The sequence below is a fragment of the Thermobia domestica genome, chromosome 13, assembly GCF_964235325.1.
Source record: "Thermobia domestica chromosome 13, izTheDome1.hap1.1, whole genome shotgun sequence".
NCBI classification, from domain to species: Eukaryota; Metazoa; Arthropoda; class Insecta; order Zygentoma; family Lepismatidae; genus Thermobia; species Thermobia domestica.
This window is the reverse complement of record NC_137466.1, coordinates 180,559,490-180,581,203: the sequence shown is the minus strand read 5'-3', so window position 1 is coordinate 180,581,203 and position 21,714 is coordinate 180,559,490. Positions and strand designations below refer to the sequence as shown.

The 21,714-nt window shown below is 36.9% G+C and overlaps 1 long non-coding RNA gene across 1 annotated transcript in view; it reads left to right on the top strand.

Annotated features, from left to right (window-relative positions):
• Positions 1–16,963, top strand: part of LOC145667447 (uncharacterized) — a 56,074-nt gene extending 39,111 nt beyond the window's left edge. The window contains exon 3 of the long non-coding RNA XR_014127886.1: positions 16,688–16,963. This is a non-coding gene — a long non-coding RNA (uncharacterized LOC145667447). The remainder of the gene's footprint in view (positions 1–16,687) is intronic.
• Positions 16,964–21,714: the final 4,751 nt, after the last annotated feature.

The window sequence follows — 21,714 nt, the reverse complement described above, 5'->3', positions numbered from 1 at the left end:
CTTCTGCCTACATTTTTCAGTTGAATATCTACTTCGGCCAGCACAAGATTATGATCAGAGAAAATATCAGCCCCGGGAAGGGTCTTCGCGTTCTTTAAGCTATTCCGATACCTGTCCTGAATCATAACATAGTCTATCTGATATCTTTCGCCGTCTATTGGTGATTTCCATGTATATCTTCTTCTCTTGTGCTGATTGAACCAAGTGTTCCCAATTACTAGTGAATTCTGTCTACAGAAATTCACCAGTCCCTCTCCCCTTTCATTTCTTTCGCCTAAACCATATTTGCCTACGATACTACCTTCCTGTTTTTCTCCCACAACTGCATTGAAATCTCCCATTAGAATTATGCATGCACCCTTCTTCTCCCTATCTATAATTTCTTCTATTTTCTCATAATTTTCCTCTACTTCTTCATTTGCATGCGAAGTCGTCGGTGCATATGTCTGTATCACCACTAGATCCTTCGTTTTCCCTTTAAGTCTTAACATCATTACTCTATCATCAATAAATTCTACTTTCACTACCTTCTCCTTTAAGCGCTTTCCAAGAATTATTCCTACGCCATTATGACCGCCCTTTTCGTTACCTGAGTAAAACATTCTATATCCTTCGCTGTTCAATACCCCATTACCTTCCCATCTAATTTCACAAACTCCTACCAAATCTAAATTATTTTGTTTCATTTCTTCTTTAAGATTTTCTAATTTTCCTCCCTGTAACATAGTACGTACGTTCCATGTCCCTATCCTAAACCTTTTGCTCTTCCTTGTCTTTTTTCTCTGTCTTCCCCCCATTATTACTTTCTCGTCCAATAGTCCTTCCCAAGCCATCCCTCTCCTGGAGATCCGAATGGGGGGATATTTTACCTCCGGAACTACATTTTGACCTGCGAAAGACCATTGTTCATATGTTCTCTTTTTGCTGCCAGCAAACTGGGGAAAATACAGTGGTGGTTTCCCGTTGCCTTCCACCCCGCAGTATCCCAGCCGTTAAAGTCACTCTGACCACGCCTGGGACTAATGTCCAAGTTGCCGTACCAATCACTATGATTTCCGCCAACTTGGCTACTGGAGAACTGCTGCCTTCTCCCAGAACACTCTTCGTCTGGCTACTCCATTTAGACCAATTCGGTAGGGGTGGCCCTTCTGGTAGTGAACTACCTTCGACACAGCTCTAAATTTCACTGTAGCATGCAATCAGTAGTAGTATTGGGGATACTCTGCCGAACTCTTAATAATCCAATTTTGGGTCTCCATGGACCATAATGAATGAATTAGGGATGCTTTGGCCGGGATTACGTCACCTATTGAAATTTTGCTTATGCTTATTCAGGGGCCGCACGTTGGTGTAAATGAATCAGAGGTACCTTGGTCCTGCTATGACGTCATTGAATTGGGAGTATTGGATCAGAGGTCATGATGATTCTTTAAAATTACTAAAAATATGGTCTTGATGATTCATTACGTTATGAAATAGTACAGGTTTATGAATGCTTTCGTTCCCTTTTTATGGCATAAAATTTGGAGATTGTTATGCATGGACTAACACGGATGCAAATGAAATCTTTTAGTTTTACGTCCCACGCTTATGCCATTTAGGCTAAAGGAGACGGTGACAATAAGAAAGGAATGAAAGTGTGGGAGAAAATTGAAGCATAATGTTGCCCACCACAAAACTATTTTCGAGGTGTTTAAATCAGGGATCACATACAGCAGAGGTGAACGCTCTACCACTGAGCCACCGCACCTCTACTGGTATGAATGAATTAGAGGTAGTTGGTTCGAGCTAATATGTTCGTTTGACGTCACTGAACTGGGATTTTTAGCTTGGAACTTATGATGGCTTGTTTCGTTCCCTTTTATGAGTATAAAATTTCCAAAACAAGGTTTGATCTCTTTCTTGATGACCTATTACATTATGAATTAGTAGACCTCAGTAATAGTATAAATTAGTATTAGTATTAATATGAAACTCGAAAACTTTGGAGTTCCTCCGTGGCTAACCGGTTAGCGTATGCGTCTTTAACGTGAGAGACCAGGGTTCGATTCCCGGAAGAAGCTCATGCAGTTCGGATTGTTATCCCTTTGATGAGATGGACTAACACTGGTGCAAATGAAAAATCTTTACTTTTACGTCCCACGATTAGGTTAAAGGAGACGGTGACGATGAGAAAGGAATGAAAGTGTGGGAGGAAACTGGAGCATGGCAGGGATCACTCAGGACACATAAGATCACATTGATTTACATCAGGAGTTGGGGAAGGGGGGGGCGTATAGGACCTTGTACTCTTTGATGAGTATAAAAAATATTAAAATTTGGACTTTTTTAACTTATCCTATTATCTTTCACGAGACATTTTTGTTGTATAATAGAGTACAATGGTTTACTTTTTGGGAGTTATCGTTTCCTTTGGAGCCTTATTACGTTATATGGAGGGATATTTAAAATTATTCCCTTAAATTTAATAAGTACTTTGTGAACCAATTTGTTCCGCTTTAGGGATGAACCTTGCAATCGTCCCGAGTTCAATTCTTGGAAATGTTGAATTTAATGTCCCCGCCGATGATGAGAAATGATGAAATGAGAAAACATCATAAACTTACTTGACTGAGGATTGAAGCAGGGACCTCATACAGTAGAGACAAGCGCTAAGCGACCGTACACGTGTGTTGATTACTATGCAATGGTCCCGAGTTTGATTCTTGGTGCTAACGTTAGAAAAATTTAACGTCCCACTTGAAACGATGATGAGAGATGAGAAAACATCATAAACGTACTTGCTTGCGGATTGAAGCAGAGACCTCACATATCAGACATAAGAGCTGAGTCACCGTACTCCATTGAGAAGTTCAGTTTGTAATGGTCCCGAGTTCGATTTTTTTTGTTAGTTTCAGTGCGAACAGTTTCGCGTATGAAAAGAAGACGAGCGGATTTAAACAGATTATGTTACATTACACATTTCATTGCGAACAGTTTACACTAGGTTTATGTTTCATATAGAAAGATAGAAGATCTGTGTTGTCATCTTTTTTTTTACTTCGTGTACGACTTTGACCTTGAAGAAAACCTTGCTGACAGTGCTAAGCATTGGCGTATACACATAAACTTATTGTTTAGTTGGCTGTATTTAGAGATGAATCAGACATTTAAGGTTGTTGGTTCGAATCTAGTTGTGTTCGCTGTAACTCAGTGCCTGAGCAATACTTACCGAAATTTTTCCAGTGTTGCCAACACTATCAGAATGAATCGATTCATTTAGTCGGAGCAGTTTCGTGACGAAAACTGATTTTTGTTTTGCACAGAAAATTTTTTCTGCAACAGAATTTTGTTTGTACATAAAATTTTTTTTCTGAAACAGAATTTTGTTTGTACATAAAAAATTTTTTCTGAAACAGTTTTTGTTTTGTACACAAAAAATTTCTGAAACAGAATTTTGTTTTCGTACACAAAAAATTTTTCTGTAAACATTTTTTTTTCGTAAAATACACAAAAATTTTCTGAATCAGTTTTTTTTTTCGTACACTAAAAATTTTTCTGAAACAGAATTTTATTTTGTACACATTTTTTTTATTTCGTACATGAAAAAAAGTTCTGAAACAAAAATTTAGTTTGATTTTTTTTCGTAAAACATTGATTTATTTTACCGGTAAACTGATTGAGAAAAAAGAAATTGAAATCGCAGTACAGGAAAAGAATTTGATTTTAGGATGTGAAATAAAACACAGAATCATGTTTCTGTACATTTATTTTTAGCATGTGAAAATAGAATACAGAATTTCTTTTTCTTCAAAGGAAGACGTGTCCGTGACGGGTACAAATTCTGTAAAGAGAAAATAAAAACATATGAATATATATAGTAATATTTATTTTGTTTCCTGTGAAAGAAGAAAAACAGATTATTAACATCGAACTAAATGATCAAGAGAGAGAGTGAGGTGAGAAAAAGAAACGCAAATGTGACGTACCTGAATTCCTTTTTTTTTCTCCATGGGTTTCTGCAAGGTGATGTCATCTGAGTTTTGTCTCCGCTCGTGCATCGTTGAAGCATGTCCCGTGCACCGTCTTGATTCTTTGCCCCGTCTTTGGGAGGTGATGTTGGTGGGATTAGGGAAAATATGGCTGTTATTCTGTTCTGGCTTTTTTATACCCATAGGGCAATGTCTCGTATGTGTCTGGTATTAATCGGCGTTTTTTATAGTTGAAGCTGTACTTCTTTTCTTCAGGTTTTGTGACAAGATGATGATCGTGGGTTCTGTAAATTTTGTGCGGCGTGCTAATGGAGATTTTTTCACTCGATTGATTTACGATCATTTGCTCCAGACTATTAAAATTTAGCTTTTGACTTGCAGTATAATTGAGTGTGAATCCACGAATTTTGCATACATAACTGGTTGATTTCGTGTCGGGGTTGTAGATTTCCAAGGCGTATTGTTTTGGGCCACCAGACACGAATTTTTTAATGTATGCTTTTGGTCCAATTGATTCCAGTTCATTTGACATTGAACCAAGAAATACTTCTGGTTCTATTGTGGGCTGTGATGGTCGCTGCGTGAATATCACGGAATCTGTATCGAAATATAGTACTCTTTCTTGCAGCAGTTCTAAATATTTGTAGAGTTCCAGACGAGCTTGACACGTTGTAAATGCTCCAAGGACAACATTAGCATTGTGATTTTGTACTGGAACATCATCTTCATACTGCCAATAAAGGTATAACAACGAATCATTAACAGGTAAAATTTGGTTGACTTTTATATCTGGAGCAGTTAATTTCTGATACAGTTCTTTGGGGTCGTTAATGATGGTCGTTTGGCTGAAATTGTCTCTTATAGCGAGTCGTCCCCAGAAGGCATTCAAACAGAGTTTTGCAAGACTACGACGTGATGAATTTGTCACTATATTTGCTGCATCCAAAGTTATGCCTTCCCGTTTTTGTACCATTTGGATATACTGCTGCTTTTCTTCTTCGGTGACGCAATTGGCAGGCCAACCAGAAGCTTCCAGCTTAGATTTCAAAAATGTGTTAATGTATTCGCTGAATAATCCGCCAGTCTTGGTTTCTGGATCATATACGGTGATGTCGTAATCCCAAATTTCGTAAATTTCAATGACTTGATACCCAAGTTCAATGGCTTTTTTAATTTCATAGGACACCCATGTTCCTGTTAGACTTCGTTCACTGTCCGAATGTGCACATTCAGAATCTTGATTTAATGCTGTGGCACAGGCAGCACAAAGTGGAAACAACAACTTCTTATTTGAGCGAAATGGCAGCACTGGATGAAACACATTTCTGCTAGGCAAAATCTTCAACTTGACTAATCCGTTGACATCTTGAATGTCGGGCATTTCTGGATCTCCCTGTAGATATATTCGTGGATGCCCTATTGGATACCGTCCACATTTATTCACATAAGGATACAGGGAAACGATATCCAAGAATTTTATTTCTTCGCCTTCATTTTCATTTGCGACGTGATACAATTTAATGGCATTTACACGGCCACCATAGAAACTGTCTCTTGGATTTAATGGTGTCTTATTAATATAAGGATGTGTGCTTAAAGAAGAGGCCAATGCTGGATTGGATTTTAACACCTGACGAAATTCACATTCCCACATTTCATGTATTTTATATCTCATGGATCGTAATAACTTCATTTTACGCTGTGTTCTCTCGTAGCGATAGTTCATCGTTTCTTCGGAGTTCTCATAAATGGGTTGATCACGGCCTGTAGGGACACATAGAGGACAGCCGTGAATTTTGCAGCCTTCAAATTCATACACGTGTTCCTCTTTAGTGTCGGGATCTTTGTAGTAACCGTCCAGATGAAAACCAGCAACATAAACTTCTTTACCTTTGGCCGCATGCAGAATTGAATGACCCTCTTTTTCTTCCATGTAGGCAAGCCACTGCAAAGCAATCCGTGACTGATTGTTTCTGTGACGGTATCCTCGTGCAGGAAGAATGCTAATAGTATTGGGCTTTAAGAAATTTCGTCGAAATACTAAATTGCACGCACTCGCCAAAGTGATAGTCTCCAGGAAAGGATTGACGTGAGTTTCTTGTTCAAAAGTGGTCATGAAAGATATACAAGCCATTCGAAGTACGTTGACGTCCTGAACACAATAGTTCACCAATTCTTTTTGGAAAATAAACGTATCGTTCTGGTGTTCGTTGTACCATGTCATGAATTTTTCTCGTTCATCCACTTTCATTTCATCTGCACCATAATAATGGATGTCCGGTAATTTTCCCACATACGTTTGATTTGCAGCAGTATTAAAAAAGTGTGGAAAATATCCTTTGGTCGCTGGTAAATGAAATGCCTTGGATAATTTACTTAAAGCCATTGGCATGAAATTTAAGGAGTCAATAAACGATAAGTGATTCACTTTCATGCTTAAAATTTTTGCTCCGTTCAAGATCAAAGTAGGTTTCAATTCATGTTCTTCCACTAAAGATTTAAGAATAAAATGACCATCATATCCCTTACAGTTATGTGCCAAAGATACAATAAGTTTGATGTTGGGTCGTGGTTGACGTAAATACGCAAGAAAGGCATTGATCGGATCATCTTGAAAAATATGTTCCCGCTGTCCACAAACTTCACACGGATGATGTATATCTTCATCTTGAACACAGTTGTAACATACTTGTTGGGCCACCAGTAAATTGGGCTTATGAATGAACGTGTCTTCATCGAAGAAAGTATCCTGTGTGGCTTCGATATCATAGAAGACAATCATAGCCTTCTTGGCATGTAACACTGATGGAACTCCAGGTTTTAATTGAGTCGTATCAGGCTTCATGTAGCATTGGTGGGTAGACGTAACGTGTTTACGACACACATTACAAAAATAATCAGTACAATGATGTTTTCTTTCCCCTGTATGGACAAACGAATAAATGCGTAAACATTTGGAACACTGTTTTACCATCTTGCATATTGGTTGGCCTTTATGATATGGTACAGTCAGATGATTTGTATAACATGTTTCACCATAAAATTCACGATTGCATTCTGGGCACTGTTTCTCCGTATTGGTCTTACTGCATGGCGGTTTTTGCAAACATTTCTCACACATGGCCGAACAGTTCTTGACGTGTCTATTTCTGTTATTATATTTTTTGTGGCATGCTACACAATAATATCCAGTAGAAAAAACAGACGTTAATGACGTGATGATGTCATAATGAGAATTGATGCACATTAAATTGATTGGAATCTTGTCTTCGTCACCCGGTCCTTCATACAGAATATCTTCTCCGGAAAAGCTGGTGTATACGGTAAGTTTATAATCGGTTAAGTAGCGTTGCAATTGTCGCAATTCTTCCACAGATCCCCCATGATCTAAATTCACTGATGATCTGGATAAAAGTTCATGCACGGCTGGGAGAACGACACATTTGCTCTGGTCCTGATATTGTCTGTACAGTTTCTTGTTCGTATCCTTATATTTCTTTAAACCAATAGCAATCACAATTGCATACGCTAAACATTTCTTGTCGGTGTTTTTTACACGTAAAATGCCAGTCTTGCGTTTTAATAATTCGTCGTTTGATAAAAGACCTCGACGCATTCTCCCAAATCCACGGGGCACATCCACATGATGAAAATGTACAATGAAAGGTTCGTTCATGAGAAAACTATCGTTACTTTGAAGGATGCGATCAAAGGATGCCCATAAAGTCTCCAGTGTCAGATTACTTGCACGCCGAAAAGATAGATAAAACGGTTTGTTCTTCTCATCATGAGATAAAATCGATAATCCAACCATCGATAATTCGTCGACATTTTCCAATAAGTAATCCAGCATCTGTTGAAAGGAGGCCTGAACCCACTCAACAATATCGGTGCCACTGGTCGGAGCATTGATTTGAATTTCCAGCATTCGTCCTTCGAGATTAAAACGCCGATAATGTCTATTGATTTCTCGCAAGACAGTAAAGCCAGAAGTAGCCATATTCAAATAGGAAAAAAGGTAAGGTAAGCAGAAAAGGAATAGGCAAAGAAAACAAATATCTAAAACGAAAAGAGAGAAAAAAAAGCACGAATTAAAATTGAATTCAGAGATCACTACGTTATCAAAATGACTACACGATCAATCCTAAAAAGAATTATCATATCTCAAACAGTTCTACTACTGAAACGTTTTATTGTCGTCATACTGGAAATCAAACCCGGACCAACATCAACATGTAAATGACCTAACTTTCTGTAGTGATAAAAAGAATGAATGAAATTGTTTTCCAACTCAGCTGAGAGAATCATTGTAGTAAGCATTTTCCTCTGACACTGAACTTTAAAACGTATGACGAACATGAAACGAAAACAAAAATCTCATGCGCTTGCTTTTCTCGAGCTAAGACAAGGAATACTCGAATTCGTTTCTCGGCGGGAGATCAGATCCCACATTAAACTGTAGGTCCACGTCTCACGTTGTAGGGAACAAATTCGTGCGTCGTTAATGGTAATTTTCAGAAACTGAGCTAAGTGGCTAGCGTTACGCACCTCTGGCCCGGGTTCAACACCCAGTATGCGCTCAGATTCAACATTAAGCTGTATTCCTAGCATTAACGCTGAAGGGACGCTAAAATCAAAATCAACAAATTTCACGTGCTTACTTCTAATGTGTGGGATGTGGCCCCGGGTTCAACACCCAGTATGCGCTCAAATTCAACATTAAGCCGTATTCCTAGCTTCACTACTGAAGGGACGCTAAACCAAAATCAATAAATTTCTCGTGCTTGCTTCTAATGTGTGGGATTCCCGGTCAAGTAAGTGAGGGTTATTTTTCCATTTGCTAAATAATTCATGCTAAATAAAAACAGTGATAACAATGTTATGCTCATTTCAAAAGCACTCCATTGATATTAAGAAACGCAGTTGATACTTACCTCAAATTCAAGGAACGGAGTAAAGTCACGCTGTCACTAGAGGTACACCTTCGTTCATTCAAGATCTTCGTGGAAGTAGGACTTGAAAAATGAAATTAAGAATTTTATTTAGGTCTGAAACGGTTCAACTATAAAGTGACATCACTATCAGCCAATCAGAAACGAGGAAAATGAATCAATGACATCACGAAGAACCAATGAAAACACAGCTTTCATCATGTATCATGAGCCGAAACGTAACGTCTTTTCTCCTTACACATCAATTGTTGCGACATCTAGTATCGCAATTTTGATCATGACATCATACCGTTGACTCGTTAGTTTCTTACGACATTCAAATTAACACATCTAAAAATGTGATTCATTTTCCTTAAACTTGATTGAAAAAATGTAACACTCATCGATATGTTACGAAACTGTCTTTGACATAAATGTAAAGTTGAGCTTTAAAAGTCCGTCAGCTGAGAAAAAATGCTGATGTAGTATAAGCAGATTCTGCAATTTCACAATAACAAGCTTCTATGCTTAACAACGAGCAGAAATGTGTAATGTAACATAATCTGTTCATGTTCTTTTTCATACGCAAAAACTGCTCGCACTGAAGTTGGCATGGTGGCTCAGCGTTTTTTTTTTCTAATGTGTGAGGTCTCTGCTTCAATCCTCAGTCAAGTAAGTTTATGATGTTTTCTCATTTCATCATTTCTCATCATCGGCGGGGACATTAAATTCAACATTTCCAAGAATTGAACTCGGGACGATTGCAAGGTTCATCCCTAAAGCGGAACAAATTGGTTCACAAAGTACTTATTAAATTTAAGGGAATAATTTTAAATATCCCTCCATATAACGTAATAAGGCTCCAAAGGAAACGATAACTCCCAAAAAGTAAACCATTGTACTCTATTATACAACAAAAATGTCTCGTGAAAGATAATAGGATAAGTTAAAAAAGTCCAAATTTTAATATTTTTTATACTCATCAAAGAGTACAAGGTCCTATACGCCCCCCCCTTCCCCAACTCCTGATGTAAATCAATGTGATCTTATGTGTCCTGAGTGATCCCTGCCATGCTCCAGTTTCCTCCCACACTTTCATTCCTTTCTCATCGTCACCGTCTCCTTTAACCTAATCGTGGGACGTAAAAGTAAAGATTTTTCATTTGCACCAGTGTTAGTCCATCTCATCAAAGGGATAACAATCCGAACTGCATGAGCTTCTTCCGGGAATCGAACCCTGGTCTCTCACGTTAAAGACGCATACGCTAACCGGTTAGCCACGGAGGAACTCCAAAGTTTTCGAGTTTCATATTAATACTAATACTAATTTATACTATTACTGAGGTCTACTAATTCATAATGTAATAGGTCATCAAGAAAGAGATCAAACCTTGTTTTGGAAATTTTATACTCATAAAAGGGAACGAAACAAGCCATCATAAGTTCCAAGCTAAAAATCCCAGTTCAGTGACGTCAAACGAACATATTAGCTCGAACCAACTACCTCTAATTCATTCATACCAGTAGAGGTGCGGTGGCTCAGTGGTAGAGCGTTCACCTCTGCTGTATGTGATCCCTGATTTAAACACCTCGAAAATAGTTTTGTGGTGGGCAACATTATGCTTCAATTTTCTCCCACACTTTCATTCCTTTCTTATCGTCACCGTCTCCTTTAGCCTAAATGGCATAAGCGTGGGACGTAAAACTAAAAGATTTCATTTGCATCCGTGTTAGTCCATGCATAACAATCTCCAAATTTTATGCCATAAAAAGGGAACGAAAGCATTCATAAACCTGTACTATTTCATAACGTAATGAATCATCAAGACCATATTTTTAGTAATTTTAAAGAATCATCATGACCTCTGATCCAATACTCCCAATTCAATGACGTCATAGCAGGACCAAGGTACCTCTGATTCATTTACACCAACGTGCGGCCCCTGAATAAGCATAAGCAAAATTTCAATAGGTGACGTAATCCCGGCCAAAGCATTCCTAATTCATTCATTATGGTCCATGGAGACCCAAAATTGGATTATTAAGAGTTCGGCAGAGTATCCCCAATACTACTCAATCCTCCCCACCCGACACATAAGTGTCTTCGTAAAGGTGGTGTTTATCGGGGAGGGTAATAATAACAGTCGTGTGAAATTCAGTGAAATAAGATAATTAACTAAATTCAGCGCCAGACCTAGACATCCCAGCGAGTACATTTTTTAGAGAAATTTGAGAAAGAGTGTGAATTAATTGGAATAGATAAAGCTAACTTTTTCAAAATCTTACCGCATATTTTGTTACCACCTTGTTCGGTATGGTACAAAGCAATAAAAGGTAGTCTGCATAATTATTTTGATTTTAAAAATGCGCTCTTAGCTAATTTCTAAAACGATTTTATGTTAGCAGATGAGGATGCTGAAATTAGAAACCGACGTTTTGACCCTAAAGTAGACAAAAGCGTTACAGATTTTGTAATATCTGCGTATAATGAATTGAAACAAATTAATCCATATAAGCAGGAATCACGTATTATCGCATCAATAAGAATATTATTACCGTTTAGGTTACAGCAAGTATTAATCTCTTCGCAATGTATTAATTTTAATCACTTAATAATGATAGTTCAAAATTCTGAGTCAGTCTAGATTAGTGATGAGCAAATGCAAGACCAAGACCAAGACCCGGGTGGTCTTGGTCTTGCACACCCAGTCTTGGTCTTGGTCTTGGTCTTGCATGCAAGTCTTGCAAGTCTTGCTTTTAAGAAATCTTATGATTTTCATAGGCAAATTTTACTCTGGATATAAGGGATAATAAATTCTACAACGCGCCAATAGTAACGGAAATACAGTGTATGTTTCTAAATGTAATATAGTTTACTTTCGTGTAAGTATGATGATAGTATACAACATAGGCGATGATCTTTATTTCTTTTCAATGGGTGACCACGCTTCACTACATATAAGATAAATCACAACGTTCCGCAATCTTTTTATATTTTAACAGATCCAATACTCCACTGGTTCCCAAACTGGAGAGGCTACCCCTGAGACGCATGAAAGAAAATCAAGACAGCACAGATTACTAAAATACCATGAATAGCAAAATTACTTTTACTCTCTAAAGGCGTCAGATTTTTTTCTTTTCAACCACGATTAGTTAATCTTTGCATCGAACAAACTTCCAACTAAACGTTGAAATGTTGTTTTACTGATTCTAATACGAACTATATTGGGCATAAACATAGACATTACGCAAAAGAGATTTAAAAAATTGGAAATTTTCAAAACGTGGACATGGAGAAAAAAAGGAAAGAATTAGCTGAGTTGAACGGAAAACGGATCAGAAGGTATTAGAAATAATAGCAGTAGGGGAGGAAAGAAGAATTTTAGATGTAATTAAGAGGAGGAAGAGGAACTGGTTGGAACATTGGCTGAGGAGGAACTGTTTTATGAGAAACGTGATAGAGTGTATGGTGGAAGGAAAAAGAGGAAGGAGAGGAGACTGTAGTTGAAGGAAGGTATTGAAATAAAATTGCTATTTCAAGACGAAGAGACTAGCTGAGGACCACCGTACATCGAAGCTTCTCAGTTGCAGCAAGTGACCTGCCAATGATAGCAGAAAAGTTATGATGATGATATGTTAAGCAATGTTGGTCAAAAACAGAAAGAGAGAAAACTAAAATAAAAATGATTATAATCAAACGTCTTAATATTTTAGAACAAATTTGAGTGAAAACTGAAAACGACTCAACTGCATATGTCTTAAAAATACAAAATAATGGCATCAAACTCTTAAGTTATTTGAAATAACTGTACAAAATCACTCTCACTTGAGAATATGGATTATTTATTGTTGTATAATGTTATATCACTTAATCCTCGATGTGTTGTATACCCCAGGAGGCTAAAAATTATATTGATAAACAATTGTTCAACGTATAAGCTTCCGCCCATGAAATCAAGATTGCGGTCACATGCACTAAGTTTTTGTTAATGTCATGAAAATGTTATTAAGATATTAATTTTATAGCACACATTAAAAATTTCCAACCGATGCTTGAGCCTCGGAGCCAAGGCCATACCCATGTAGTCGACACCTATGGTGTACGGAATTACTGATGTTCAATACTATATTTATCTTTAGTTTTGGAAGAAGAACATCACTAATACGTTTTGAAATGAAATGAAATATCTAGTTTAACGTCCCACGTTTATGCTGACACTAAGGTAGACGATGATGATTAGAAATGAATGAAATGGTGGAGTGGAGAAAGTATTATTAAACGGGAAAATCCCGAGAAAACTCACGCACACGACGTTTGTCCACCAAAGAACTCCTATGACGCAAGCTGGTATCGAACCAGGGACCCCTTAGACCAGAGGTGAACGTTCTACCACTTTTTTAAAGTTAACTGAATCATCAAACGTGCCTCATTAACTTGCTTATCTTACTAATTTCTACTTAATTTTACTCGCTTTTTACTCATTTAACTCGCTTTACCAGTAAACTAGAACGACAGGGACACGAACACAGAAACATTGTGGACATTAAAATTCCAAAGGCTCTCCCACCGGGAATCGAACCCGGGACCGCGTACACCAAAGGCGCACGTACTAGCCACTAGACCAGCGACCACTGAGGCACGGCGTTCATAACACGTTTCAGTTTACTTTTCGCTTATCCGCTTCCCATGGACACGACTACAGGTCGCGAGGGATAGCATGAGCTATGATCCTGAAATCCGCAACCAACACACTTGAAAGGAACGGGCAATCCTAATAGTGTTGCTAACTGCCACAACAGTGAACTAGAATTTGGCGATTTAAAGCATTTCTGGGAAGGGATGACAGAGACACTTTGAATCAATCTGCAGCCTTCCTTTTCTCATCTCCATTTAGAAAAATCTGAACAATAAATTAGCCTATTTATTTAATAAGATGTAAAAGTGCATTCGGTGCAATAGAGGTTTCCTTACTCGTTCATTGTTTTTTTAATTTATTTTTTAAATGAGTAAGCTAAAGTAAGTAAAACTTACATCACATAACATAACCTATATTTGCAATTCATTCATTCTGGGGACCACGACTCATATCCTCGCCTTAAGGAAATCGTGGCTATAGACCTGTCAACTCTCCCCCCCCCTCATACAAGGAAGTTTGTCATTTTCGCTGCTAAAACAAAGTGGTCTTATTAGTACCCTTCCTCCCGGGGTAGTTATTTATGACACAGATGGGGGTGTCTTGAGAGACACATGAAGAAGCCAAACCGGACACAGTGTTCTTGTGTTCAGTGAAGTGTGGTTCTTTGTTTATAGTTCTGTGTTGTTTTCACTTATGTTGGAGGTTACTATCAGCATGGTTTAGAAACACTACCAAAAAAATCTTCCTCCTCTCTCCACTGTCACCCTCGCAGCGAATAACGTTCTTCCTACCTCCCGCTTCTCATAGCTCATGCTATCTCTCGCGTTCTGTACTCTTCGTATGATTTCCCAGATCCAATCATGGGCCGTCGTAAATGAATCAAATGATGACCAAAGTAAGTCAGACACTCAAGTTTTTATATCTTGTAACAATTCATAAAATTATGCTCTCGGTCGTCTCGTGAACAACCAATTCAGAACAACGACATACTTTAGCTATATGCTAGGAAGCAGATCGACTCACATGAATTGAATAAACTACTGGGAACACATTCACTCCAGCGGCATTTTTACTGGAGCCAAGACATTCAAGGGAAAGATATAATGATTTTCCCCCTTCCTTTTTACATTCTAAAAAAATCAAGTAGTACAGGTACTTATGCAAGACTCTTGCGTAAGAGTCTTGGACTTGGTCTTGCAGGTATGGTCTTTATCTTGGTCTTGGTCTTGCACCCCTTGTTCTTGGTCTTGGTCTTGCATCGGGATTCCTGATCTTGGTCTTGGTCTTGATCTTGCATGCAAGGCTCTTACGAAAACTGCAAGACCAAAACTCTTGCGCTCATCACTAGTCTAGATTGCAAGGTAATACTAACAGAAACAAATCTAATAATATTTCTGCACGAAACAGCAATGTTAGAGAAGATTGTAGTCGTAATACGAGAGGTAATGTTGGATTTTCTCATAATAGCAATGCGACCGAACCTAATTTTAGAAGAAACAGAAATAATAATCGTACCGTTTTAAGGAATAATGTAAACAATCGCTCTAATTTTCCACGTACTCCCAGATTTCATAGTAACTACATAGGTGGCAGAAATTTTCAAAATAGGAACCGAAGATCTGGTGAAGTAAATAACATACAGGACAGTACTCAACATTGTGCTATTCAATGCAACCTAATCGAATCTTTTAGTAATGTAACTTAAGCTAAAGTTATGGCGTCCGTCAAAGCATACTGTAGGTAAAATGGATGCAATTAGTTGAAAAGGTAGTTCCTACAGAAGTTTTATCTAAGATTAATATAGATAGTGTCGAAGTTTCAGATTAATCCTTAGTGTAATCAATTCTTTATTGTGTGATCTTTCTGTGATATTAATTAGTTCTTGTTCTGTTTCACTTTGAATGTTGTTATGATTTAATTTGTAATTCGTACTTCTTCTGAAATTTATGCAATTACATCTGTGCATCAATACAAATATTATCTACCAAAGATATGCTATGTCCGAATAAGTGAAATAGGTTAAGTTGTATTTTAATTTACACCAACTTTATTGTTAACGAGTATAAATGGCATTCAGTTAAAGAGTCTATTTAGGACCTAAAAATAACGAAAAATTTGTCATATTTTGAATATGTCTTCGTCGGTAATTTTATAGAATTAAAATAAAATTGATTATTGAATAAATATAAGAAGGACATTGAGACAAAATGAAAATAATATACTATTTTATGAATTGTAATTTTTGTATATACAAAGGCTATTCAAAAAGTAAGGCAACTGTTGTATATGAAATGTCTAACGGTCCAGGATTCTTCCTTTAATTGTGATCAATTTAGAAAAGTTCCATAGTTCGGGAGCCATTATACAACGATATTGTCTATCTTTGTACATACTTTCTAAGTATTGTTTATAGTTACGGGCAAAAGTGTTATTTTGAAGGCACAAGCACTTAAGAAGAAGAAGAAGAAGAAAGATATAATTTAAATGTTGGTATCTTATTAAAAATATTTTGTTAATTTGGTTACTATGACGACTTTTGATGTCGTTGCTATGACAATATAGAAAGACAGAATAGAACGAAGTGCCATATTGTGTAGATTGATTGTATGATATTGTAATGTAACAATACGATATATTTTGAAAGTGAAAATATATGTCCCAAAGTGAATAACTGTGTTGTGCAATCCAGAATAATTTCGTAATTCGTATAAATATACATTAGTAACCAGGGAAAGTAACGTAACGAAAAATAATTAACGTTACAAAGTTCCCGATAAATAACTGCTGTCGAATATTGTTTTGCCATAAGAAAACGTATAATAGCTCGCACCTCGTACTTGGCGGGGCTTTCTATTGCAGCACACATTTTGAGACGCTACAAGTGTAACTAGTGATTAGATAACCTTCACTCTACCACGGCTGGATGCAGACTGATCTACCGCGCATGTCTGTGCAAAAATGGTAGCACTGCCTCCACTAGTTCACGCACAGTGACTAATCGGATGTTACTTTCCGAACGCGCTTCGTAATTAAAACAAAATAATAATAATAATAAATTGTAAGAAATAAATGTTTGAGTAAGTACTATTCCAACAACTCTTATTATTTAAAATGATAAGCTATTGTAATTATTTCTTTTTTTCAGGTCTGTATGTCGCAAGTAAAGGAGAATGTTAAGGAATGCTTTCGATACAATTAGCAACCAACAAACAACAGTTAATATGTATGTGTTCTTCTGGTCTGTTGAGTAAAAGAAATCAAATTAAAATATAAATATTTAGATAAACAAAACAAAATGAATGTACTTAAGATATAAACTTTCTATTAGTTGACAAATTCGATACTGAAAATATCGAAGAAAAATACTTGATTCTAACATTGTAAGCATAATAATATTTTTTTGGTATTACTATTACTTTTAATACATCTAATTGGAGCCAATTTGAATATTGTAATCTTCATTTAGAATGTATATTAAAGTGTATTTAAAACTTACTTTTTTCATATTTTAATTTCCCTTTCTATATTAATTACTATAGGGTGGTCGAAAAGTAAATGTCTATTGAAGAATCATAGTTTTGAAACATTTATTTTATTCTTGTACATAAATGGGGGCCACGGTGGCTCAGTGGTAGAGCGTTCACCTCTGGTGCTTGGGGCCCCGGGTTCGATCCCAGCTCCTGCCAAGTGAATCTTGTGGTGGACAAACACCATGTGCGTGGGTTTCTTCGGGTTCTCCCCTTTCCTCCCACTTTCTTCATTCCACCCTTTTCATTCATTACTCATCATCACTGTCCCCTTTAGGCTAACCGGCATAAGCATGGGACGTAAAACTCAAAGATTTCATTTCATTTTTATTTTCTTATACCTAAATGAAACGATTTATGACGTGAATATCAAGCCGTTTGTTTGCAGAAACTATAATATTACATGTGTACCAACGTTATCCATAGCCTTCTGCAAAGTATGAAAATGGCTGCTACTGACTTAGGAAGTCCGAAAGTACAGATTGACATTAAAAAATACAGTAACATCCGGTTATATATTCTACACACACACACACACACAAGCAGTTCCTCATACAAATTCCAGATCCCTAAAGGCATTTTAAAAAAAATTAATTTGATTCAGATGTACTGATAGTTATTGGTGGTGCACCCGCTCAGAAAATCCTGGATTTGGTCCTGTATATACCGTATATATATATATATATATATATATATATATATATATATATATATATATATATATATATATATATATATATATATATATGGTATGTGTGGCTGTACAATTCTTTAAAGAAAGAAAATTAAACACTAAATTAAAAGCAAACGAAATTTTAATGTTCACCAACTAAATATAACAGCTACATATACAAACTTCTAGTTGAACTGAATACTTATACACCTAAATGAAGCCTCCAAAAAACAGTGACTCCCCAAAGCTGTAAATTTGAAACTCCGCTCCTAAATCCTGTGAAGGAAATCGGATTATCGATGGCCAGATTTTTGAATGTCAAAACTGTATGTAAGTAAGCGCATCTCGAATGAAATTCCACAGCTGTTTCAGAGTTTGGTTTGCTTCTGACCTCTTCCTTAAGCCAAATCTTACAAAAAGAAGTCGCAAGAATGACCAAATAATAGATTTCTCAATAAACTTCGACTATAACTCGACAAGTTTCAAACCAAGATGCGCAGATCGCTGCGGAGCACTTCGTATTCCACCACCCTCCCCACTACTCTTCCATCCACTGATCTGGCCTTGAAAGTACCAGTGATACTAACTAAGCAAACTTATGCTTCAACAAATATCACCTGCTAAAATAAATGACAAATATTACCGTGTAGCCTTATACCTACAGTATCGACTCGTAATTCTCATATCAGTGGTCCATTTCATTTAATCCCGCTTTTGAAAATGCGTTGCGGTGGTAGCTCTTCGTATTCTACGGTAGTATATTCTGCGTATGTTCGTTATTAAGCTTTATAACGAAGAGAAACCAAAAGGCGAATGACTTAATTTTCTGGATTCCACATTAAAGACTGAACTGACAGCCGAGCCTACTAGAACATTACGATACTGAACCAAGGGCAAATACAGAACGGGGGGCGCATCTTTCTGAAAGGGAAATATTTCTGTCTTACTTCAATGAGACGAGTTGACAAAAGTATTTTTGTCAATATAAGACAACAAATAAGCTGCTTTCAGTCTATTGTTAGTACAAACTATGTCTCAAGTGTTATAATGTTTAACATTTTGTGCCCCCCATCCTTCTGAGTAAGAATGAATAATTATTCAACTTCCAAGGCCGAAGATACAACTTGTGTTTAAAAAAAAAAAACTATAACAACTGATAACTAGTAGAGAAAACTTTGTTCAACGATTTCTTTTATTTCAGCTAGTTCATCTTCCAGAAGTGCGGATCAAAATATTTGGCATAGTTGCAATTAAAATATTTGACTTAATTATCACCCTAGGTATACGTTCGAGGTCCCAAAGGTCATGTGGGCCCCCTATTGTATTTATGAATATACATTATTTGGCATAATTTGAATGCAATTTGTCTTAAAATCCTCATGTATATACCTTCTGCAGCTGAATGCCACCCCCCCCCCCAACTTTACAGAGAAATCGGCGCCCTTGGGTCGGGCCTAAATGCTAACTCGAGTCGGGTCTCACATATTTCTAACTCGAGTCGGGCCTCACATTATTAATTCACGGGCCCGGCCTGAGATGAAACCTACATTCACGCATCACATTCAGTACCGGCGTGTTGGCAAAGTAAGAGTGAAATAGGTGCAACAGAAACTGTTGGAAAAGGGCCACGTCTTATTATTGTCCATGCAGGAGGGGAATTTGGGTTTGTTGATAATGTTCTATTATTCTTCAAATCTAAGCAAAAAAGTGGAGATTATCATGATGACATGAACAGTAGAAATTTTTCAAAATGGATCGGTGAAAAACTACTTCCTAATCTTCCCGAAAACAGCGTTGTTGTCGTTGATAATGCCAGTTATCACAATGTTCAAATCAATAAAAGACTATCTATGTCTTCACTTAAAAGCGACATGATACAATGGCTATCAGCGACAGACAAACTTATAAACGAAACCGAAATTGAAGCGGAGAATAGAGTAAATACATTGTGGAGAATGAACAAAAGACAATTTTTCTTAAGAATTCAAAATGTACCTTATGTGAAACAATACGCGATTGACAAGAAATTTATAAACACGAGGCACACTATAATAAGACTTCCACTTTACCACGCAGACTTAAATCCTATTGAACTTGTGGGGGGGGGGGGATCAAGAGCAAAGCAAGGCAATGCATTTCCGATTCACTGGATGAAAAGAAAGTTATTTAATGAATATTCACCACAGAAATGGGTAAAATGTTGTGAACACGTGAAAAAAATTGAAGATTCTTACTTTGAAAGAGACGGGCTTATGGGTGAGCGTGTAGATGAACTGATAATTAGATTTGGTGAAACCGATACAGACTCAGATTCATTGGCCGATACAGACTCAGATGAGTGGGAGAGTGAAACTGAAGGAGAAATGGAAAACATTTAGAAGGTGATTTCTGTTATCATTTATTTATTTATTTTTCATTAAGATTCATTGCGAACTTTTCCACCTTTTAATTCATATATTACGTTGGTAAGGAATACCCCTAATCATACTTAATTCATTTAATATTCAAAGAGAAAATATTAAAATGCATTAAAAAATTAGTGCAGTCAATATACAGCATTTACACCTCAAATGTCGTAGAAAATCCTCAGACCATTCCGCTCCCTCCAGATTGCAACACTGCAAAACATCATCGTCGCGGAGAAGGGAGTGGGGAAATGTAGGATTAGGTGCGCACCAGCGCTCACGGCACTTCATTCAAATATATATTGTGTAAAAAGACTCCATTGGGAATTAATAATTTTAAGGGAAATTTAAGCAATGAAATGAAATCTTTTAAGTTTTACGTCCCATGGTTATGCCGGTTAGGCTAAAGGAGACGGTGATGATGAGGGATGAGTGAAATGGTGGAATGAAGAAAGTGAGAGGAAACGGGAGAACCCCGAGAAAACCCACGCACACGGTGTTTGTCCACCACAAAGTCCACACAGCGCGTGCTGGGATCGAACCAAGGACCCCAAGCACCGGAGGTGAATGCTCTACCACTGAGCCGCCGCGCCCTCGAAATATTAACCAACTAATGTATTAATATTCAAGGTAAGAAGTGCATATGTGTTTTAAAGTTTTCAATACAGACAAGCATACAAGGAATAGAGACAAAAGCATTCGCCTTTCGCTACTAACATCGAGCCATTTCATAAGATTCAATTGTCATTACTATTTGTTAAAAATAAATATAAAAGGAAAAGAAAAGAAAGAAAAATGCGAACAGACTCTAGATTTATCACTACATTTTTTCCATGGACTATTTTTTTTCTTTTTGATTTGAATTCGTTTCTCTATGAAATCAACTTCAGTTTTATTTAGTTTCTCTGTTGAGAAAAATGCATTAACATCTTAAGCTAAAATTTTACAACTTTGGTATGATCTCTAAAAATGGTTTTCATTTCTTTTTTTTTTCTCGTAAATTTGCTTTAGTAATGTAGCCTCTAGAAAGATGGACACGAGGAAAGTAACTGATAAAAGATCTAGAATGATTTGTGACCATGAACAACTTCTCAAATTTAAAATATTACACAACTAGAGAACGTACAAGAAATTTAGTTTTGCAATCGAAGCTTCCTTTTATCACATTCAACAACACTGATGAATAATTTACTAGTTTGCTGGATACAATTTCCTCGTAATCAAAAACCTACAATGGATAACAGAGCTTTGTATTTGCTCCACTATCGATCGAGTTGCTTCAATTTTCTGTAGTCTGTAGTGCTTAGCACGATTACAGTAATGTCTTTCTTTTTCTCCATAGACCCAGGAGCGCACCGACGGGAGTCTACCGGGTCCAGAACCTTCCTGAAACAGACATTTGAAAGATTGATGTCGCTCATGGGAAGAGAAGTCACCCTTTCTCTTCTAGTAGTTGTCGCTAACTTGCACTCCAATTTAACAATTTAATAAATGAATTAGATTAAATCTAATTTTTCCTTTTCTACATATGTTTCATTATTAGTTAATTAATATCGGACTTCCGAAG